The sequence below is a fragment of the Molothrus ater genome, chromosome 2 (assembly GCF_012460135.2).
Source record: "Molothrus ater isolate BHLD 08-10-18 breed brown headed cowbird chromosome 2, BPBGC_Mater_1.1, whole genome shotgun sequence".
In the NCBI taxonomy this organism is placed as follows: domain Eukaryota; kingdom Metazoa; phylum Chordata; class Aves; order Passeriformes; family Icteridae; genus Molothrus; species Molothrus ater.
The window spans coordinates 69,115,105-69,139,230 of NC_050479.2; the positions used below are offsets into that span (position 1 = coordinate 69,115,105).

Consider the following 24,126-nt stretch of genomic DNA (forward strand, 5'->3'; position numbering starts at 1 on the left):
AGTGGAGGCAGGAGCAGAGAGGAGAATCTGAGTGTCACTGAAACTGCTGGGCATGTCTGTGATTTAAGTCTTGTGCCAACAAAACAGCACATTGCAGCTCTGAATGGGGCTGTGTGCTGTAAGGCAGCTCTTCTGCAGGAACTGGAGCTGTATGAGGCCTGCTGGCCAGCCATGGCTTGCCTTTAGCTTCTCAGCTTGACTGCAGATTCTCATTAAGCCGCTGTCACAGCTAGTTCTTCACTTAAATTACAGCTCAGCAGCACTATTTAAAAGGTTTTAACTCAACAGATGTCTTCCTGTGTGGACAGCATCTCAAACCATGCTGGTGTCCTGGATACTGATTCTGGCTGAGGGGACCTCTTTGGTACATAAAATTGCCTGCCAACAGGGCAGGGTGTGTGCTGAGCCAGAAGAGATTTGTACATCTTCTCAGGAGTATCTGTTCCTATCATAGTCCTGAAACAGACTGTACAATCTCAGTGTGAAATCTCTCTATTGCAGTGACTTACTCCCTCATCTCCCCAGAGTCAGATGTGTGTCTAATGGCCCTTGTGTCCTTTATTACCTCAGCCATTGGAATAAGCAGCTACTGCTGCACCAGATGCATACAAAACTGTTTTATTTTGTCTTACTTTGTACAGACTGTTTTTTGCTTGTTTGGAAAAGCTGCTGCAGTGCAGGTTATTGCTGATATTTCTTTAACTGTTGGCATCAAGTAATAACATGGTTGATGTTTCCTAGGGGACTCCTGGACCCTGCAATGTCACCTGCTGCTTCTTGGAGTTCTTGGTTTGCGTATTTGCTGTAATTGCTTTCTCTGGCGTCAAATCAGTGTCAAGCTACAGCCTCTCTGACACCCAGCAATCTCTCTTACAAAAAATAAAAATAATTCCTGTAACATTTAATCATGAAACCTGTGGGTGAATTCTCTGTGCTGTGCTGGGATGTGCAGGGCTATGAAAACTTTGCCAATAGAATCAATCTTGTAAAAAAAAAAAAATCCAGTATCTTATGAAATATTAATTCAAGTTGCCAGCTTCAGCATTCTAGACTTTTGCATTTTCAAAGTCATCAGCTTGAAGGAAAACATATTTTCAGCTCTTGGCCCACCAAATACAGAGAATAGAGAGCAGAGCTGTTCTGAGAGTTTGTCAGCCTGATCTTTGGCTAGACTGCTTGAATCTTATTTTCCATTTGGTCTAATCAGCCCCAGCCTTGAAATAAATTCAGCATCTGGCAGTGGGAGGACCCAGACCTCAGGGCCATTGTTAGAGCTGGTTTCCTGCAGAGAACATTCAGAGAGTTCTCTCATTCTCTTCCCAAGTTTTTTTCCCCTCCTGTCACCAGAGACATTTTCTCGTTTAAATAAAAGCTGCCCATCTGCTCTGGTCTCCACAGCGTGCTTCTACTCAGCTTTTAGCAAGCTAGCCTGAGGAAGTGCCGTGCTTTCTGAGAAAAATCCCAGCAAACCCCCTTCTCCACTAGCCAATAAATCAAAGCTCACATCCCAGCACCCTGTGGCAGGAGGGAGCAAAGATGGTATTACTGCAAGGGGGGGAGGAATCCCAGGAACACACAGAGAATAATAACAAGAGGAGGCTCGTGATTGGGCGTTCCTCAGCACTAACAGTGTTTTGGAGGCTTTTGCCAGAGCTGCTTAGGACATGCTGTGGAGCTGTAGTGAGGCTCCTGCTACACAGTGCTCAAAAGCCAGTGATGCTGAAGGGAGCAGCCTCTGTCAGCTGCCTTAGTCCTGAGTGGTTACTGCACAGTACTTGGTACCACATGTGAAATCAAATGGAAAATACCCCCAGTGAAAAAGGGAAGCCGTTCAGGAAAAAGACACAGCACAAGGACCTGCAGGCTCTGTGGCAGACACCACAAACAGAGATGATGTTTGTCATTTGGAAGGAGATGCAAAAGCTGCAGCATCTCCAACGTTTTGCAGCATTGACAGAGGTTGCCAGTAGGTGCAGAGCACACATGGGTGATCAGCCCCAAACCAAACTGGGTATTTGTTTATTTAAAACTGGATACAGATGCCCAAAGTGGTGTGGTGCTAAAACCAGTTTTAACAACACTGGAAACAACACCATCGATAAGACAAGACACGAATAAACCCTAGACACTACACAAACTGATCTTTAACAGGAAGGGTGTGAAATGCAAACTCAGATAAGTACCAAAGTGAATGTGAACTTGTTACATTCAGAATGTGTATGTGCACGAAACACAGTCTCTTTGTTATGTGGGAAATCCTACATGCTGAATTTCAACAGAAGGGATGGGCACCAAAGAAAGAGGGGACTGAAAGAAGGGAGAGATCAGAACTCTCTGATGGAGAGATTTTAAAGGATTCCTGTAAATGTGTTGGAAGGGAGTGATTTCACTACATGCAAAGGGAATGTTTTCTTCAGGATATACTTGATGCCAGGTATTTTTCTACACTTCATCATCAGCAGGTCTCTGGTGAGGCTGTAAAAAGACAGCACATGCTTTTTTGCATTCTGTTTGAGAGGTATTCTTGTGTCCAGCCACTGCTTAATTCGCATTCAGCAGCTCAGAAGCTTCAACAGGCCAACCAACCATCGTTTCTTACTGTGGGGAGAGATGGAGACTGCCCTCACAGATCTTTGAAAGAACATCTCAAGCAAAGCTATCTGGCATAGTGCTAGTAAAGATGATGCTGCATTTGGGCTAAGAACTGGAAACATGACCCCTTAATTCTACATCTAACATACTAAGACCTGGGAAAACACAGTAGCAGAGATTGTGCCAGCACACCAAGCTGGTCAGACACCAGCTGGAGCACTTGGGCCAAAGCAAGGTGACAATACTAGAAGACAGCTGCAATATGCTTGTCCTGCCAGAGAGAAAGGTTTACAGAATAAAAAATGTGTCTCATCTTCCTCAAGCAACACCTGGAAACTGAATAATATAGAGACTGAAAAAATGGGAAGCAAATCTCATTCAGGGGAAAAACTGAAGGAATGCTTGGAGTCCTGCTGTAAGGGCAGCACTTTGTTGGCTGAGGTAGCTCTGGGCAGAGCCAGAGGATGGATTTGCCCAGGGTGCAGACATTTTTATGCCACTTCTACAAGTGCCAACACATACACTTCGAAAATCAATAGGACATTTTAAATCAGTGAGGTTGTTTATTTATGCTGGAAGCTATGTGTTATGACCATTTCAATTCTTACTTGCTATTACCTTTGGCTTGAGGAAGAAAAAGGCATGAGGAACTGCCCTCTTTAAGGGAGCCTGGTAAGAGCCAGGCAGAAAGAGCTGTGCTTGCAGAGCTGTGTCAGGCAGCCCAGAGTGGATGGATGTCCCAGTCAGTGTCCTTTGCTAGGACTGATTACAGAACATATTTAGCTTTCTACCATTTAAATGTACAAATGAGTGCTCTGTGACTCAATTAATAGCTCCAGTGCTCCTGGCCTGGCTCTCTCCCTTGAAGGGCAAAAGGCAGAGCTCTGTGACTATTAATGCTCCTATAATGATGCAGACTTGTTTTGATTTTCATGATGTGGCACTCCAGAACCACGGCACTCTCAGCTGGATGTCCCAGACTTGCTTTCCCACTGTGCTCCCTCTTCCAGGGCAGTTTGTCATATATCTCATTCCTCAGGGACAAAGAGTCAACTGATCCTTTTGTTTTCATGGAAAATTGCTACCATTTCTGATAACACCAAATTTACCAGGAATCAACTGATTACCCCTGAGGAAAGGGTGTCACAGTGAACACCCATCTCCTCCCAGGCAGTGGGACCCACTCTTGATTTCTACCAGCAATTCTCCACACCCCTCACCGAGTGACTGGGAAGGGTGGGAGCCCGGTGCCCATCCTGTCTGTGCTGCACATGGGCACTGCTGGGCAGTGACCTGTGCTCTGCTGAGCTCCAGCAGCCCCAGGACATCCAGAGCCATTGTGTCACTGGGCAGGAAAGCAGTGGCTCCACGGTGAGTGAGTGCCACAGAGCGACAGACACAGTCATGGTCTTGTCAGGCTCACTGAACCCTGCTCAAGGTCACGGCCCTGGGCCAAGCACTGGGCCTGGGCTTTCCCAGTGATGGAGACAAGTTTTCACATAACACTTCCCTGGCTTCCAAATACCAGGAGAACCAGGGTTGTTTGGGGTAAAAACATTGCATAAGGTGATTAGGTATTTTCTGTCTGAATTTAACTCTGCCAGAACCTGAGAAACAAAACACAGTGGGGGAAGTTGGAGACAGCAAACACCAAGCTGCTACATTTCAGAGGCAGCAAGGGTCTGAGAGGACAGGGCAAAGATCAGAGGTGCCTCTGGTTTTGCTACTCAGATGTTTTGCCTCAAACACATGTGTTTTTTTACTGAGAGACTGGAGGATGATATGTTGCTCTGGAGAAAAGTATTAAAGGCTACCAGTGGGAGGGAAAGTCTGGGGAATTTCTAGATGGCACCACAACTGGGGTGGAACATAATTACTCCTCTGGAAAAAAAGCATAAACAGCAACCAAAACCCATGAGGTCTTAGAGAATTGCACGCAAGGTATGTGCATTAAAATAAAGCCATATTACAAACTTAGGAGAGGGTAGAAAACTGCTAAGAATGCCCAAAGAGGAATGGGCCACATTAGGCAAGCTAAAGCAGGAGTCACCACATGCACATAATTCCCTGCTGCATTTTCATTGACATCTTCAAATTTCCTGCAAGGGTAGCCCTTTCTCCTTGAAGACTGAATAAAATGTTCCTTCATGAATTCCTGGTTGTAGGAGAGGCAAACAAAGGACAGGGGCTGGGGAAAACCCATGAGCAAGAACAAGGCACAGATTTTGCTGGAAGGTTATTGAGGAGAGACACTGGAAATGCATTCCTGTCTGGGAAAGATGTCCACATCTGCTTCTCACTGCCTTGGTATGGTGCAGCTTGAGGGAAGGAACAGAACAGAAGGAAGTAATCTCAGAGATGCTAGCTTGGGAGATGCTGGTTTCAGGCCGCACCCAGGCTGTACCAGGCTACCCTGCACCAGAGGGGCTGTGAGACTCTAAAGCAGAGAAGATACAGGCCTGAACTGTCCCATTGTGGCAAGGTTATTGAATACAGAAGAAGAAACACTGTGTTTGAAGGAATGGAAAAGCCTAAACAAGGCACCTGAAGGAGAGGATCTGATCTGAAGTTCTTTGTGAGAGCTAGGCCACACCATGGACCTGGAAGGATCTACTTTTGAAGGAAATTGAAAGAGTTTTCTGATGGAAAATGGAAAATGCCCATCTATTTCTGATGGACAGCAGGGTCTAGATAGGGAAATACTGGCAAAAAGAAAAAAAAAAAAAAAGAAAAAAAGAAAAAGAGCCACTAGCTCAGAGGAACAAAGATTTGGTAGCCAGGAACAGATTGGTAAACCCAAGAAATTGGCAAATTGGTAAACCCAAGAAATATATGCCTTGTTGTTGTCTAGGAATGGTATTCTTCGATTTAGTAGTCCCACTAAAAAGAAATAACACATCATCCTGCCCCCTCCAGTTGGAAGCACAAAAAGCAAAGAACATGGATTGAGATAACAACAATTTACTGGAAAGAGTAATGAGATAAGAAAACAAACACTAACAGCAATATTAATAATAAAAGTTATAAGACAAAGAAACTCTATACGCAGAAAGCCCCAACAAATACAGAGCAGCTCTTCCCCACCACAGCACACTTTCTCCTGACTGGAAAAGAAAGCCCTTCTCCTCAGAAGCCAGAAAGTCCCTTACCCCCTGTGTCAGCAACTGATGTGAGGTGGTACAGAATACCTTCCAAGCCATGTCCACACCACTCCAGGCTTCCCCTCCTCACAGCTACTGCAAAAATTAACTCTGTCCTGGATGGAAACAGGAAACTTACGTGTCAGCAAGAACATGAGCTGTGGATGGCAATGACCCCACTCTTCATGAAGCAATGGGGAGACCAAAAGGATATTTCTAGAGGGTGTGCAGTTTTTGTGGGGGAGATGATGGATATGTCAAATGGAGGAGGGTCAAAGTCCAGGCATTTTTTGGTATAATTCAGCAGGTTCAAGTAAAAGCCGCGGTAATGGCTTCTTTTGCAGGCAATATGGGAACCTTTAAATAAGGAGGAGGGATGCTTTTCCCTCAGGAGCATTTCTCCCAGGCCACATCCAGGAAGGCTGCTCTCATTGCAGTAATAGCCAGCATCAGGATAATTTGATTTGAGCCAGTGCCCCACTGTGTTGTCCCCACTGGAGGTGTCAGGAGGGCTCAGCAGTCACCCTGCTCAGCATCTGACCTGGCCAAGACTTGGGAGACTGCATTAGCTCCAGCAGCACTTTGCAAACTGCATCCATCTTATTTAAGCCAGCCAAACCACACAGCCTCACTACAGCACAGTCTTTGGGTGGGAATGGTTTTCCCCCTTACATGTTTTCCCTTTTGTGTCATGGGTAAGACGTAATTTCTGGTGAAGAAACACAACCACCACCTCTATGGAACACAGGTGCTCCACGGCCACATGGTCAGGGTTTTCACTTTATTTTTATGTCAACAAAGGAGAGTTTGTAGGGGGTTTTTTGGGGAGTTTCTCCATTAGCTCAGTGGGAAATTCCACACTGCCTGGAGAATGTGAAAGAAATTAAGACCTACACATGTATTTAGGTACCAACATCCGACTGAAACCGGAGGGTTTAGGGGCCCAAATGTCTTTGTGGGTTGACTCCTTGGAGAGAGGAAGGTTTGGTGGTGGGAGGTCAAGCCGGGGAAGCGAGGGTCTGTCCTCTGTCCTCTGTCCTCTGTCACTCCAGTCACAGTGACTGCTGTGACAGGAGCCTCCGTAAACCCTTGGGGACCTCCGGGGTGCGGCCCGGCGGATGACAGGGTGAAGCCCCAGCAACACCCACCGATAGCTGAGGCCTGAGCCCCGCGGAGCAGCCGATCCCGTTCCCGGGGCTGGGCGGGGGCTGGAGGCGGCTCCGCCGATCCCGCAGCGGTAAGGGAACGGGAACGGGAGCGGCAGCGCGGGAGGCAGGCGGCAACGCCAACGCCGCCCGCACGGGGGCGCCCCAGGACGGCGCCTGGGCCCGGGCCCGGAGCCGCCACCGCCGGCTCTGCCGCGGGCCTGGGACGGACAGGGATGGGCCGGGATGGGCCTGGATGGGGCGGGTATGGGCGCCGGATGGGGCCGGGATGGGCTCGGGCGGGAGGCTGCTCCTCCCTCTCCGATTCCTGGAGATTCAAGGTGTGAACACGCCCTCGGATCCCAGCATAGTCCAGGCTAATCGTTCACACTGTGCTTGGCGGTGGTGGTCACAGGCACAGCTTGCTTGCTTGTGGTGTGGCTTGCCTGGTTTTTCCCCTCGGCCCTTGCTCGTGTGCCCAGAAACCATTGCCCAGACCAGTGACAGAGCGAGAGTTAAGATTTTGGCTATCACGGCTTGCCTGGGTTATCAAGAAAGACTGGAAATGATGCAAGGCCACTAGTTCCTGTCGTACAGAGGATTCACATGGAGCCCTGCTGTCACAGCTTGGTCCTGCTAAAGAAAAGACTGTGTCTAATTCAGGTAGGAAGGCAGAAATAAGAAACCCTATTGCTGCAAGAACTAAGCTGGGAAAAATAAAGCAGCAGAAAAAAATATTGTCACCGGAGAATATTCAAACACTGTTGGTTGCAATCCTGTGCCACATGTTTAGGATGACCCTACTTGAGCAGAGAGGTTGAACCTGATGCTCCACTGTGGTCCCTTCCAGCCTGGCCCATTCTGGGAAGAGGGTGCAAAGGGTGTATGTGAGCGATGAAAGAGGAGCACAGAAACAAGACCTGAGTATGGAAGAACATGGCACGTAAAACCGTCATGGTGTGCTGGGTGAAGGACTGGCTGAAGGGCAGAGCTGAAGGGCTGTGAAGTGAAGGGGGTACAGCTGGTGACCGGTCCCCAGCACTGCTCCTCAGGGGTCAGTTCCAGGGCCACTCCCCGTACTTCCCAACCATCTGCATGAATGAGTGCAGTGCACCTTTACTGAGTTCGGTGGTGATACCAAACTGGGAGGTGCTTTGGCTTCCCTGAGGAACAGGGGGCTTTGTGTAGGGGGATCTACATAGATTGGAACACTGGGCTATGATTTATAGAATGAAATTTAACAAGTCCAAATGCTGGATTGTGCACCTGGGACAAAGTAATGCAGGACGCAAGTATAAGCTGGGAGAGGAGTGGCTGGAAAGCAGCCCTGCAGAAAGGGATCTGGGGTTCATGGTGGGCAACAGCTCAATGTGAGTCAGAGTTGCAAACTCAAGAATAAAGGGACGTGGTATTGTGTATCTCCACAAGCAAAAGGACATGTATTTGGGATGCAGTTTTAGTAGTGAACATATTATAGAAGAACTATAGAACTATAGTTAAATAAAAAAATTGGATCAGAGTATTGATAGCATTTCAGTAGAATGGGGAAGAGGTTAAAAAATATCTTTCTGAGTTTTGTTTGTTTGTTTGTTTTTCCACAGGGAAAACATAAAGAAATTTAAGAAAACTAGTGACTGGAGTTAATCAATTTGACAAGATCTGGGGTTGCATATGAGGGTGTATGAGATTTTACATCAGAGGTAGAAAATCCTTCTGGAATTTGTATGCTAAACAAAGAGAAAACTAACAAGGACATTCTCCAGAGTTACCTGGATAATTGACTGTTCAAGGAAGGATGCTAGGTGTAAACACTGTGGGAACAGATAAAGAGGTCAGGCAGTCTATGCAGCTATATTTTGAAGGTCAAAAACTGTAGGAATATAGCATCAAATGCCAAAAGTCAAGCTGCGTTAGACCTTGCAAAGATCTGTGAAGATGAATGCGGAAAGGTTTGTTAACAGTATAAAGAGAAACAAAATTTAAAAAGGAGGAAGTGGGGCTGCTGTGTACAGAGTAGGAGGCTGAGATCAAACACAGTATTTGGATTACACTTTGGATCATAAAGGGCCAGACCTAGGGGGGTACACAGGCTTGTAATGCCAGGAAGTTAATTTAGCTCTGGGAACAAAATGTACAATGCTAAGGAAGATGTCTTATTGCTAGTAAATGAGAGAAAGTCACATTCTGGGGGCGAAAAGCTACAACTGGTGTGGTGTCTGAGCTACTCATGAGGAAATGCCAAAGCCATATGTCCAAAACCATCTTGTTTGGTTCTAGGTTCACAGCAAAGCTCCAGCCTTCCTGGCTACACCTGCATCAGCAAATAAAGGATGGTGAGGGCTCAGGATGGTGTGCCAGTCCTCAACTGCCCATGGTGTTAAACAGTTCCTGCTACAGGTACAGTCTAAACAAGACAGCCCTCTCCCAGGAAATGCCTGTGCACAGTTCATGGGATAGCATCAGATTGTTCTTCCCAGTGAGCAGTTTGGAGGTGGTCACCCTGCTATGGAGTTGTTTTGGAGAATAAGAGGGTTTTGCTGAATGGATGTAAGCTGTGCTGTGCCCTCAAAGACAGAGAACAAGCCCACCTTATTTAGTAACACAAGTCTAGCTTCTGAGACTGGGATGATACAAATGACACTTGTTGTTGGGACATCTTGGATGACTTCAGTCATGTACTGTTAGAGGTCATTAACCACTGGATAACTGTTTTTTTTTTTTTTTGTTAAACTGATAGACAACTGCTGCATTACTCCATGTACACCTTTTGTTACATCTTCACATTTGGCTTGATAATTTTGAAGAAAATGTTGAAGTGCTTAGTTAAAGCAGCTCTGCTCTCCTCACTGCCTTACCTATCATGGTTTTGTGGTACACAAGGCAGTATTCATCTCACACTTAGCTTCACACATCCAGCCCACATCTGTGCTTGGTAGTGAAACATGGGGCACGTCCCTAAGCACTGTTCCACAAACAGCTGTATGGACTGCTTTTTTATTAATCTACTAAGCTTGCTGAAGACAGAAAATGCTTATGGAACAGAATGGTTAATGTCTGCACTATTATATCCTCTTACCTTCCATAATTGAGTGCTTGTATGTAAACAGGGAATGGCCACAGGCTTGTGTTAACAGCTCTTGTGTCTAAGGATTATTTGAGATACTGTTAGTTGGTATGATGGGTTCCACTGATTAAAATGAACTAGGACAGGCAGATCAGCTGATTAATTAAAGAGCAAGGAAGGATTAAGGTGTGAGAAATGATTTTTGAATAAAGAGTGTATTTCCAGCAGAAAGAAATTTCAGAGCTGTTGTTTGGTTGGGGTCTTTTTCCTATTAATTGATACTTGGTGTCTTGGGTATTTCAGCTTGGCATAAAAGAGAGGGTTTCTTTCCAAGAACAATTTTAGGAGCCATTATCTCAGACCAGCACTCCCCTTATTTATGCAACCACATCTATAATAACAGAGGACAAGGGTTCTATGGAAGTGATAGGCAGAAGCAGATGGCAACATGACAGGTATAGATGTTGATCTCACATGGAGCAGCTGATGAAGAAACACAGCAGTAAAACACTGTTTTAGGGGTTTTTTTAATGCTTACCTCCAAATTGTCCTCCAGCATGGTGCAATTGTGATTGACATTAAAAAATTTCTTTCTTCCTTTAGTGTTTATACCTTTGCTTCTTAATCACTGAAGGACTGTTCTACTCTCTACCTTTGTCCTGAAAAACAATTCCTTGAACTTTTCTTTAATGAATGTGGTTCCTACCAGTGTTTTTTCAGGATTCCACCAAGTAGATGTATTTCTTTATGGTTAAAGGCCAAAATTAGCACCGTACTAAAGATTTGGCACTATTGATTACAACTTCATAATTACTTTCTATGTACTACATAAGTTTCAAGTAAGGTGCTCTACTAGAAAGATCCATTTTTTTTGGGTGGTATTTTTCATTAGCACCATTAGCAGTCTCACATGGCTTTTGGGATCCACTTTAATCTCTTGATCTCTTTCGAAACAGAGTTGTTTAGGTTGCAAAAGACCTCTAAGATCATCAAGTCCAACCATTTACCCAGTGCTGCCAAGTCCAGCACTAAGCCGTGTGTCCCTACACATCTTTCAAATACCTTCCCCACTTCCCTGGGCTGCCTGCTCCCTTGCTGGACAACTCTTTTGTTGTTTTTCTTAAAAATTAAAGAAGTTTTACTTAATAGCCAAGCTAAACCTCCTCTGATGCAATTTTAATTGGTTGCTCAGCCAGATGTTCTTCACTGCTTATTTGGTTTTCTTTCCTTAACTATCACTCTCCTCCTTTCTAGAATTCCACTTTCTTTTGAACAGTTTGAATCTTGATGTTTCTTCAAGATTCATGTTCAGATGCTATCTCATCCTGCAGCACACTGGACAGTTTTCCCATAGTGATCTCTTATGAATGGTAATGGAAATGGGATGTTGTCAAGCATGGCACAGACACCATGCTGTTCTTCCAACATCCACAGCTCTTTTGGGCTGTTTGCCATAGTTTTGGGGTCAGCCATGGAAGTTTCTTCAACAGTGTATTTTCCAGATTGGGAGCATTGTGCTTCATGAGAGGTAATGTAAAAAGCCTAATCCAAATCTACCAGTGTCTACCATTAGTGAATCCTGGGCTGCACCAAAAGCAGCATGGCCAGCAGGCTGAGGGTGATTCTCCCCCTCTGCTCTGCTCTTGTCAGACCCCACCTAGAGTGCTGTGCACAGTTCTGGTGTCTCCAAGATAAAAGGTCATGGAATGGTTGGAGCAAGTCCAAAGGGTGGTCACAAAGTTGGTAGGAGGACTGGGACACTGTTGGGGGTTAGGTTTTGGTTTTTTCTATTCTTTCCTGTGGAAACCTGTAGAAACCTGTAGAATTTCTTCCCATTGAGTTGATAATTGGAACTGACAGGTTTGAGACAGGCAGGCAAGGGGAACTCTTAGTTTGTGGGATTTTTTTTGGGGGGAGGTGGCAAAGATACTGAGATTGAGGCTGAGAGAAGGGGCTAAGGGCAGTTCCTGGCTGGCTCTCATTCTCTCGGCATGGAGGGGAGACAGGCTGCAGGCACTGTGGAGAGGATTCACCACCACAGTGAGGCTCCGGCCCTGCTGCCTTCTCCTACCACCACCGTGACCCAGTGGGGAACCCTGCCCTGCCAGGACACCCTGCAGTGCCACCTATTTGCCGTGGGGTTTTGGGACATCCTCATTCCCTGCCCCAGGACTTCTGTTCATTCCTGCTGTTTCCAGCCTGCTGCTTCCAAGAGTCCTGTCAGGGGCACCGAGATTGGCTGCCCAGGGGCTTTGTGAAGCGAAGCCTCCCCTCCACGCCGTCTCAGCCGAACCGCCATCGCCATGTGCTCCCCGAGCCCGCGCCACAGCGCCCCCTGCAGGCCCGGAGGAGTCACCGCACCCGTCCCGCCCGCCGGGCGCAGCAGCGCCCCTGCTGGCCGTGACCGGAACTGCACCGAAGGTTCCGGGCTCTGTTAGGTGTTAGCGCCGTAGTTGTTGTTGTTTGTTACTTTATTATACACACCAGAAAAGAACTGTGATTCCTATTCCCACATCTTTGCCTAAGAGGCCCTTAATGTCAAGATTCTAATAATTTGGAGGGAGGGGGTTTATAGTCTCCATTCCAAGGGAGGCTTTTCTGCCTTCCCTAGCAGACATCTGTCTTGTAAACCAAGACAGACACCTCTCCTGAGAAGACAGATAGAGAGATGCAGTACTGCAGTTAGCTGGATAGAAACTTTCTAGCACAGTTCTGAGTACTAGATAGAAGGCATTCTTTATTACAGCATGCTGGAAGATATTTCCTCTAATCGATGCCCTGAGTGTCAGGTGTACAGTTTTTATCAAAAACACTGATTACATGTTCATTAGCTATCCCCACTTCCTTAACTTTATTTTACACAGTCTCAATCCTTATCAAAGTCCTTCTATTTGTTCTTTAGGGGTCCTCATCAAAGTCCAGCGTCCTTTTCAGGGGGCTATTCTTTGACCCCTGCTTTTCATTAAGTACAGCCAAGATTGTTTTGCTTAACTTCTACTATTTCAGCCTTGCAGAGCTGAGCTGGCATCCTGCTTGCATTTTGCATGAATTCTGTTTGCCTAAGTTACATCCTTCATTTATTTCTCCAAGGCTGTGCTGTTCTGTTCTACTGTCCTTGGTAAGAAGTGTTGTTCCCTATCAAGTGAGTGAAATGCTGTTCTAGTGCCCTTATCAGGGGCTGTTCAGCCTGGAGAAAAGTTTGTGTGGAGACCTCAGAGCAGCCTTCCAGTATCTTAGAGGGGCCTATAGGGAAGCTGGTAAGGGACTTTTTGTCAGGAACTGTAGTGACAGCACAAGAAGTAATGTGTAAAAATTGAAAAGGGAGGAATTTAAGTTACATATTAGAAATTTTTTACTCTGGGGGTGGTGAAACACTGGAACAAGTTTCCCGGGGAGACTGTGGATACCCCAACCCTGGAAGTCTTCAAGGACACATTGGATAATGCTTTGAGCAACCTGACTGAGGGGGAGGTGTCCCTGCCTACAGCAGGAGTTTAGGACTGGATGACCTTTAAGGTCCATTCCCAACCCTTAACATTCTGTGACACCCACTGCATCCATTTCATGCTGGCATCTCTTGCTCAACCATGTTCTGCAGAATCCATCAGCTCTTAGAGCTGGATGTGTGTTACAGCCGAATGGATGATTTAGTCCAACCCTGCCCCTCAGTTCTCACTCCCAGGGAGCATCAGGAGAAAAAGAAAAGCCGAGTAGCTTTTCAGCCCACGCCAAACGAGCGGCATGAGCTGTTTGCAGGGAGCTGGCCTGTGAAGCTCCTTCCTGCCCCACGGAGGCGATCTCCGCGGCCGTGCCCAGCCACGCGGTTCTCCCGCGCCCGGTGATCCAGGGTTCCATTAGCCGGCCTCCCCCTGCATCCCGCCGTAGGCTACCCCCGGCCCACCCCCTACACACGTAGGGCTTTTCCCACGTGGAACAGTGAGCGCCTCCCATTCATTAGGAGGTGCGGTGGGCCGGACCTGAGCAGCGATCTAAAGCGGCAGCGGGGAGCGGGGTTCGCGGCTGCGCTGCCTCACCGCTTGCCCGAGCTCCCGGCTGGGTGAGTGTGGGACGGAGCGGGCGGGGGCTCCACGCGGCGCGTCCATTTTGCGGTGCGGCGTGTAGGGCGCGGCGCTCCTGGGCGCTCCCAGGCGCTCCTGGGCCGCAGCCGGCCCTGCGGCGCGTCCCTGCCGGAGCGACCCCCTCGCCTCGCCTCGCCTGACCCCCCACCCCCTTCCCTTTTTTTGCCTGTCTCCTCTGCGGTGCCAGCAGCGCCGCAGGGAACGTGCTGTGCTGGAGGTGAAGGCCCAGGTGCCGTGGAGAGACCCTGGGCCGTGCCCCTGAGGGCCTTCCAGGGTGGCTCCCGGGGGGCTGCCATGCTGGGCTTTGCTTCCTTCGTCAAATTGCAAAAGAGACTTAGAATTTGCCGAGAATGCGGGTATAGCCCATAGGGCTCATAGCCAGGCCCGTAGCCCAGGTGTTCTTGGAGCCTGCTGCTCCCGAACCTGCTCCTGTGAGCAGGACAGGGAATTCTCTCCATTTGGACTGTCAGCGCTTTGCAGGCAGCTGCTCTGGCTCACATATGGGTCTTACCATTTTCTGCATGTGTGTGAATGTGGGTGGCAGATGGGGTGGAGCAAGGGGAACCCACTAAAAATCCTTAAGAGGAAATTTGTATGCAGCTAAGGCTGGAGAGGAAGATTGGGACTACATAGGAAATTGCTAGTTAGTTCTGTTGTCATCAGCTGGAAACCTTAGTTTTGGAGCAAGGTGGTATTTTTGTAGGTGCTGTATAGATTAGTGACAGAAAGGCAGTTGCAGCTCTACAGAGGCTGCTGATCTGGGCCGAAGAGCTGATGATGATGGTGCTGAAGGTTCATGAGTTAGCTGGCTTGCTTGCCTGTGGTCATTTGCAAACATTATTTTGTGCTTGAGCTACGACTGCCTGGTGAAGTCCAACATCAGCTGAACTAGTGCATACCCTACCCTGACTCCCTTTGCCCACCTCTGTGGACTCTGCTAAGCCACGGGGACTAGTATTGACGATGTGGTCACACGTGGTGATGCAAGTGTCATGTGGGACCCTCTGCAGTGGCACAGCAATGCCTCTTGAAGCCATTCATTCACTCGCTGATGCTTGACTGGCTGCCATCTCCAAGTTAGAGGCAAATACAATGAAAACTTGGAAAGAACAGGCACAAATTTATCTTTCTGGTCAGGTGCTCTATGGACTTCTCTCGCCTTCAGTGGCCATCTGGACACATTTTTTGGACAAGCTTTCCACATAATGCAAAAGACCGTGTAATGGCACAGGGTCCTTAGCTGCAAGTGCTGAACCTGGCACAAAGCAGGAGTAAGCTTGTGCATTGCCACAAGCTTTGAAAGTTACTTTGCGTTCAAGTACTTCAAGTATCTTGCATTTTTAGTGACCTGACAGGGTCAGACCTTGACTGTGCTCCATCACATGCACGCTTTAGATGGTCACGTTGGCTTTGAAATAAAGCCTTTTCTTGGGCAGGGGAGCCAATTGGTGTTTAGTCCCCAACTTATGCCACTTTGGTGATATTTGTAAAATTTTGAGTCTTGCTGCTTGTAGGACTGTGCTTAACAGTGAGGAGGTGTGTTCAGAGGGCACTTCTTGTTTCCAGTGGGCTGTAACAAACCCGAGGCCTGCTAGGCTTCTACATCAGGCTGTTCAGTCGTGCGTGTGGTTGAGATGCAATATGCTCTTGACTCCTCGTGGAGTATATTCTTGCAATATTTTTTATAAACAGAAGGCATTATTTTAGAGAAGAAAAAGCTAGTAACTGTTTAACCAGTTACTGGAGAAACCAGTTCTAAGGTTATTGTTGAAAGATTTGTCACTCCCTCTTCTTTTTTTTCCTTCTCTTTTCCCTTCTTTTGTTTTCTTCCTCCTTTCTTCCTGGGTAATCTGTTGCCATGTGGCAGGAAGTGTTCATTCTCATGGTGTTGTGCCTGTGTTCTGTGTCTCTGCTTTCAGTTGTGTGACATGGCAAATGGTTGGATTTGGTCATCTGGGAGTTCTTTTCCAACCTTAACAATAGCATGATTCTGAGATGACAGGAGCAAGTTCCAATCTAGCTGGCGTTGAGCACAGTTGCTGGCCTGGTGTGTGCAAGAGGGAGGGGGGAAGAAGGAGGAGTGGGAAAGAAGAAAAAGCAGATGGGAAAGAAGAGAGGGAGAAATATGGCTAGAGTGCAGGAGGGCAGGGGTCTTATTGCAATTACTGCCTCTGCTACCTTTAGTTCACTCTTGATCTAGCAAGTTCCTCAACCTTGAGAACAGGTTAACTAGACTTTGGTAGCCTTTCAAAAATGTCCCTTCCAATTGTATCCCACCTTTAAATGAATAGAAAACAAAGTGGTATGTTTAATTTTCTTCTCTTGACCCATATCTGTGATGCTAAAAGCATTGGTGTAGAGTGGGGCAGGAGGAAAAGAGAGTGAGTTACTTTGTCTGCCGATGTGCTGAGGAGATGCTGGCTTGATCCTGGCAGGATTTATTGGCTCTGCCTTCCAGTGGTGACAAAGGTGGATGGGGATGCGACACAGCCCCTTTGCTGCTCCTGAAGGATGAGCTAGGAAATCGTGCTGACTTAACTCTGTATGAGGAGAAGCTAGCACCATGAGGCTGTGTGGTGTGGAGAGCTGCTTCAGTGCTTCAGGCAGATTTGCTTGGGGTCAGCTGCAGTCAGTGCTGACCCAGAGTTAGTGATGCTAGTCATAGTTTCATTTGGGAGTGCTGATGTAGGAGGTTTATTTGGATGTGTACGCAGCAGGAGAAAATGCACTGTACAAGAAATTACTGTGATTTGATAAGTGAACTGTTTCCTTAAGCTGAAGAATAGCTTGCTTTTGTCAGGTGACAAATTCTTAAAATAAACTAGTTGGAAAATGCATTGTTGAGTTTGTAGAACAAGATTGTTTTGTTGGAGTGACTCTTTTATAAAGCATTTTCAGGTAACAAAGTAAATAATGTGTTGAATCTTTAGAAGATTTTCCAGAGGGAATTAGTTATCTGAGGTAACTAGAATGTAGTCTTCTGTCATTAGGTTGCTGATTGAACTTTACTGGGGGTTGCACACTCCCTGATAGCTGGTTGATGACCCGTGTGATATAATCCCCAAGCAATGGATGCTGCTGCATGCCACTTCATTTGTTTTTCTCACTCCAAAAAGTACACAAAACAGCATGACCTCTAACATATGTGATGTCAAGATTCTTACTGTTTGTCTCACATTGCAGGGACAGGCTGGTTTGTGTGCTTATAGCTTCCAAAAGCCCTTGGGGAGGCTCTTGAGAAGAATACAGCACTTGGCTGATGTGGGTTGAAGTGCAGAAGTGCTGTACCATTGTGTGTCTGTCCACGCTGACCCCAGGTGCATTAGGCACAACTGTTCTGACTCTGCAGTTGGCTGGGAGAAAGGAGCAAAATGTTCTGGCACCACAAGCAAAATGAAGGCACAACAGCCAGAAGTCATCAGCTGGATCTTGGATTAGGGTGGAGGTGCTACATCTTGGAGGACTAAAACAGTAGGTGCTTGTTGGAGTTTTGGAAGTGAAAACTTCTGTGAGATGGGAGCAGAAATTTGGCTTCTAGCAGCTTTGTAGTTCAGGAAAGGTACCAACACAAGCAATACAGTGAAAAGTGTAACAGCTAAGTAACTGGAAAAGAGCATAAGCAAAATGCTTATGCTTTGCGCTGGAAGTGGTAGGATCAGTGCTTGGACAGTCCTGAAATCACAAGGTTTTCTCCAGAAAACACTATTATTATTATTTTTGAGGAAAGCAAGAACAATCAGGAGCTATTGCTCTTATGAGAAAGGTGCATGTCTGAGTCTTAAAACCCCTAAGACTATTAAAAGACTTTCACCATCTTTTTATTAAGTGTCCACAGAAAGACCAGTCAGAATTCATCAAGGTGTTTCTGCTTCAGCTGGGTTTAGGTACAGTCCTGTTTTCTGTCTCGTGCATCTGTCTGGTGGAGTTTTTGTAGATGTTGCTAGAGTAGTGCAGTAACTACTACACTAGTAATAGTTACTGGGAACAGCAGGTACCTCTGGAGGACCATAGCTCCCATCTTTCCTCCAAAGGGAAAAAGTTCATGCCTGGAGGGGCCTATCTTAGCCTTACAGAGCGAGGTGAGATGATGCCCTATGTCTGCTTTGGAGTGGGCTGAAGCTAGTCAAGAGGAATCCTACCCCTCATAACCTGGTTGGTATGTGAAGAAACATGGATGATCCCCCAAAAAAACTTACACAAGTGATGAAGCCTCACTCTTGTGCTTTGGCTGCTCCAGATAAACCGTCACAGATGTTACAGCGTTTTTGAACCTGTTTTTCCCTTCAAAGGAAATACCTGGAGAGCAGAACAGCATGGTGTGGGGCACCATCAAAAACACAACAGCAGTGCTTTACTTTTCATGCTCCTGTTCAGATCCTTGGGGGAAAATGGTAATTATCATTTGTTTCACTTACTTTGCTTTAAAACCACCTATTTTCTTCTGCAAGTCTCGGCACAGGGGAGCTAAGCAGAATATTTACAGCCAGTTGTTTGTTTCCTTCTTGCTGTCACTTAAAGCACCTTGCAGCAGCAGAACTTCTTATACTTCAAAGTTTCTTGTTCTAGGTAAGTGACATGGGGCGAGATGGCACTGTACATGTTCTGAGAGGTGTTGCATTATACATTTCACCACACTTCTCCAAGACTGTCATATCTAGGTCTCTGTCTATTCCCTCAGTCCCATAAACATAATTAGGTATGATTTCCTTTGATGCCAGAATGATGATGTGGAAAAATATAACATTGTTTTAACAAGTTGAGCAGACTGGATTATATTAGTAATTTTTCTCCCAATAAAAATGTATACTTACTCCAAACACTGCATTTTGCTGATAGGAACACAATTATTTTTAAGGATAGCAGTATAACTTCCCTTGACAGGACTGTGTGCTGGGTGGCTTCACTTACCTCTGTTACTGGGTTGCAGGAGCATTTTTTTGGGGCAGACCAGGCTTCTGCATGAAAGGCAGGGAGGTGCAGGTGGCAACTCCAATGTATTCAGAAAACTGAGTAAGATAAGATTTTAGCCTATAGATTGGATAAGTACTACACTGGTGGGGTTGAATAAAAAGTAGACGACATCTGTTTTTTTTTCTCACAGGATTTAATTACTTCTCTAAGTTGACTTGTGCTTCCAAGGGAGCCTGAACAAGCTTTCTTCTTGGAGATATGTGGGTTGCAAGACCTGGTTTTCTGCCACACAGATGGCAGAATAAGCTATAGGGGTGTCTACAAGGTAATGCTTGTCCTTGTGCAAATCAGGGAGCTGAGTCTGCATGGTATTTTGCAGTGGCCTCATGTCTCGGTTCCGGCCAAGTCTGCCAAGTTTTTGCATTTCTTACCTCCTGGTATCCCTGTGTTGTCCCTGCTGTCATTGCTCCTTCAACTGTCACATCCAGCAGCTTTCTGCCCAAACCCCTCTTGGGGCTGGCCAGCGTGCAGGATCCTTCTGTATGACATTGGCAGCAGTGAGATGTGAAATATGTGGTCATGGTCTGGCTCACAGTTTGGTTGGTCAGTGTCATCTTTGCTTTTCGAGGGGAAAAAACCCTTAAAATCCCACAAACTTTAGTAAGTCTTGATTTAATCCAAAAAAGGAGCAGGAAGTCTTTTGTTGTGCTTTTGATAGAAGTTCTGAGATAAATATGAAATATGCTGTGTTTGTATGCCTCTTTTCCCCAGTCCTTCCCTATATCAGCAGCCTTGTAGCCATGATTGTTTGGGTCAGGTGGAGGCAAAACTCTACTTAACAGCTTTGCTGTTCTGAAGAGGAGAAAGCTGAATGGTGAACATATTCCTAAGGAAAGAGCATTTACCCAAAGCAAAAAATCCTCCACACCTACCTCACTGTGAAATTTAATTCCACATCAGTGTTCTAGCACTTTTCTGATGAGATTTGTTTAAGAATATATCAAAACTAGGTTGTGATACCAGTGTGTGAAAACAGGAATAGTTGGTTACCCCACTGACATATTAATCAAATATGATGATTGTATGATTTGCCATGCTCTGTACTTAATTTAGACTTAAATGCCTAAAGCAGATGCAGTTTTCCAAGGCATTTTGTTGTAAATCAGTCAGTTTAGGAGCTGTGAAGTCTTTGCAGTGATGGCTTGTGGGATAGTATGCAAAACGCCTTTGAGACTGATTTTTTTTTCCACATGGCCCCATACTTTTATCTCCTCTGCTCCACCTCCTTGCACCATCCTCAGCTCCTGTTTTTCTGTGTGTGTGTATATCTAGGCTACACTGATGTAGGCATATCCCGTTGACCTAGCAGCCAGGTTTTGTGACTGACCTGCACAACCAAGTCCCATTCCAAAAGGATGGTCCCTGGTGAGGCACATGTCATGGACTGGCGGGGAAGGGGAGTCGTTTCCTGGCCCAACAAGATGGAACATTGCCATATCCCAGTTACTCTGGGAGTGCAGCCACACCATTGGTGCTCAGCAAGCCCCTCTGCCTTCAGCTGGGCTACCCAGGCTGCCTCATTTAGGGCTTCCTCCTGCAGAAGCTTCTCACGCTGTTCCAAGGCAGCTGAGGCATTGGTGCATCCAAGTCATGCACTGTTGTCTCATTCAGCACTGAGTTACCCTGGTCAGTGGGGTAGGTCTGGTCAGTGAGCAGTACTAGTTGGATCAGACGGTAGGATTCAGTCATTGCTTTCATTCCAGTGTGTGTCAGGGCACTGCCTGTTTGGGGAAGGCCTTTCTGAAGAACTTGACAGTAGGAATTACTTGGAAGAGGCACCTGGGGAACTGCAGACATGCAACAGCCTCTCTGCTGCAGGAGAGGATGTGTCTGCTGCACACACCAGCCAAGCAAGGGGTGTGAAGTGCTTGTCTGTGCCTGCAGTGATGAGCACATGATGCTTGGAAGGAGCTGATCCCTCCCCAGCCCGTGAATTATGGCTGGAATGTGGGAATACTGAATCTAAAGCAAACATTTAAACTCCTTTCACAGTCAGCGTCTCTTTGTATGGTGTAAATCATAGTTGCAAAAAGCTTTAGTATTAGGTCTGTAGTCATGCAAGCACTCTCAGAAGGCTGTAACATATTTTTTAATTCAGCTGGTGTGTTCAATGAGAAATTAACTTCAGTTTCTTCAAAAAAGGAAAGTTTTTCTTAATTATTCCACTGTGTTGAGTCATCCTCCAACAGCCACACCAGGGTGCAGAGTTGGCAGATCTCACTTGGAATTTGGCATAGGGCAAGCCCTTGAATGGCCTGCAAACCAGTGGAAAAACTCCTAAATTAACAAAAATGTGTTCTAATTACTTTGCTAATGACTTAGTTTTGATTGCAGGAGCCTAAAGGAGTGATGTAGCATATTTTGAATTTTCACAGAATCCTAGAATAGTTTGGATTGGAAGGAGCCCTTGAAGTTCCATGCGGTACAATCCACCTGCCATGGGGTTATTCAAAGCCCTATCCATCCTGACTCTAGATGCTTAATTGGCATACCCAGTTACCCAGGGATAGCAAAACCTTTCTCAGAAGCCTGCAATAACCTTGGCATAAGGCAAGGAGCCCTGTGACTTGACCACATACAATTTCTGTTCCCCTTCCTCCCTGAATGAGTGTGTCCAGCTCAGGCTGAGTACTCCCTTATGTGAGCCATTCCTCTGAAGTTTGTTACAGTGTGTTTTCTCTGAAAAAGGTATTCAAACTCTTCCATCTCATTTACAAAAACAACACTCCTGCTTTCCCAGCAAGGGAACGGGATCTTTTACTTCAGTTCAGCACCCTTTATGGTAATGGAGGAAGTTTTTAACTGGGACAGCATTTTTTAAATTGGGACAGTTTTTTAATTAGTTCAGCAGTGCTGGGAGCATGCCTGTTTGAGAAGCATCTGATCTGCAGACATGCTGATCCACAGGGGTGGCCACAGGTCCATGGCCCAGCCTGTCACTCAGGCAGGATTCTCATGGATTGCTTGACAAGGGTGACCAGGGTCTGCAGCTGCCTCATGGTCCTGCCTCCAGCTGGAGCTGCCACTGCTCTCCATGACCTAGCTGCTGGCCTCTGCCGGTTCCCCGCTGCTCAGGGATGTAGCAAAGTCCAATTGTTTATACCCACTTTGATCTGCCCCTTGTCTGCACCTGAAAGTCCCAATTTGGCTCTGCCCTTCGTTCCTGGTAAAAATAATGGTGTTTGGGGAAGTCTTCTCTTTCCTTTCTTCTATCAGTCTGATTGGATGTGTCCCATGTCTGTACAGGATACTTTTTGTTCTGCATGAAGGTTGGTGCTCTTAATGTTTTTGTTTGTTTCCCCAGTATTGTTTTAATAACAAACCAACTTCTGTTGCTGTCTAACTTACTTCCTTATCCCCTAAGGAACATTTCCCACCTTCTTCCAAGCACTGTGCTCCAAGGACCCCAACTGGTTTATGCTGAATGACATTGCCAGGGCTTTTGGCTAAGCAAAGTTCTGTCTTCATTTTATCTGGGTTTAACGTGACAGAAGCTCACTTATTTAATATTGTTTCCCAGAGCATTATTTTTTTTCTGTTCAATACCAAGGCTGAGTCCCTGGCAGATCATGGATGATGGGTTGTTTCAAGTGAATCACTGCCAGTCTGTCTCAGGCTTTCATTTGGGAAGTTTAATTATCAGTGGAGATCCCCTTTGGTGTTATGACAAATTGAGGGAGTTAAATCAAGCGGTTTTCTTGCACGGTGTAATTTGAAGTCATGCTGAGGAACTGTTTGAGGAGACTGTACTAGAGCTGATGGGAGACTTCAATTAGATGCTTTTTCTTCAGAAAATAGTGATTCATGTAATTAGAGAGGTGTGATGCCCTTTAATGGCTAGGCAGGAAGACAGTTCCTTAACTTTTTTATTTCTGAAGAGCTGTGGATGGCAAATGTGCTGCTGTCCTCCTCAAAACATCCAGGTGCTGTTTTGAGCTGACAGGATGTTACCAGCTGAAATTTGAGGTGCGGGCTAAAAGGGCTGAGGGCACTGCTGGCACCTTTCACTGGATGGTGCTTCTCAAATGGGCATCTATCCTGGAAAGTGTCACCTCCCTCTCTTCTGCCCTGGCTGCTGTTTGTGGTGGCCTACCATTTGGTCAGCTGTAGTCACACTGTTGAGTTTGTTTCAGTAGTGGTGGTTTTCAGCATGATTCCCCAGGTGGTTATTCTGGTACAGATATGGATGATAGGCAGTAGGCTGGGGAGAGGAAGATCTGGTTTCATGATTTAGCCCTGCCAAAACAAACATGTTGTCTGGTTGCTCCTGTTTTCCCTGTTTTAAGGCAGGGTGCACTATACCCAGTTAGAGTTTAAAAGGCATTTCTCTAACCTGTTTTTGCAACACTTGGGTGATGGAGATCTGATATTGTACCCTGTCCCAGCCTTCCATTGTGCCCACAGTTGGAAAGTGATTGGAACATCAAATTCCCCACTGCAAATTAAGCATGATATGGTGTGTGTTTCTGCAGTAGGGGAATTAGTGTTTATCCAAACTTTTCCCTGTTGAATGGCTTACTGTGTGACATGTTTGATGATAATCACAGCTGGAGCTTTGTGCAGAAGAAAGGGCATCACAACTTATATTTTGGAGATTTTGAAGCTTGAATTCTGAGTGTTCGAAGTACTCTTCTCATGTCTTCCACAGCAGGAACGTCCCTCCTTTTGTCAAAAATAGCTGCTCATTTCAAAATGGATTTTGTGTATCATCACAAATAACCCAGATTGACTTTTCTGCAGGTATTGAGACAAAACCAAAGTTTGCCTGCTTTGAAATTTTGGGGAAGTTGAGAATTCCTATTTGAACTTGTGCAAAAGGATGGTCTTTGCCATCTTGGAAGTTGTCCTGGGATGAGAGGATTTTCTGACCTTGCTACAGCCAGTAGCCATGACAGTTTGGAAAGCAGCTGAGTGAGCTGCAGCACCCTGGCGTTCGCCCATGGCAGTAATTGAGCGCTGTCCTCGTGTCCAGTGGGACTCGGTGGTCACCTTTCAGTAATTGGTTGTTGGTCAGTGGGTGGTGTAGGGATTATAAAGAGCACCTCACTGCACCTTTTCCAGTGGAAGAAATCCTCCAGGTCTATGAGACACCTGAAGAGGAGTGGGCAATGCTGCTTTGAAAATGTTCCTAATAC

At 46.2% G+C, this 24,126-nt stretch overlaps 1 protein-coding gene across 1 annotated transcript in view; it reads left to right on the forward strand.

The window, feature by feature from the left end:
* The first annotated feature begins 13,897 nt into the window (after positions 1–13,897).
* The window catches only part of SLC7A1 (solute carrier family 7 member 1), a 37,205-nt gene continuing 26,976 nt past the window's right edge, over positions 13,898–24,126 (forward strand). Inside the window, exon 1 of the mRNA XM_036404279.2 lies at positions 13,898–13,998. The gene's annotated coding sequence lies outside the window, so the exon portion shown is untranslated. The remainder of the gene's footprint in view (positions 13,999–24,126) is intronic.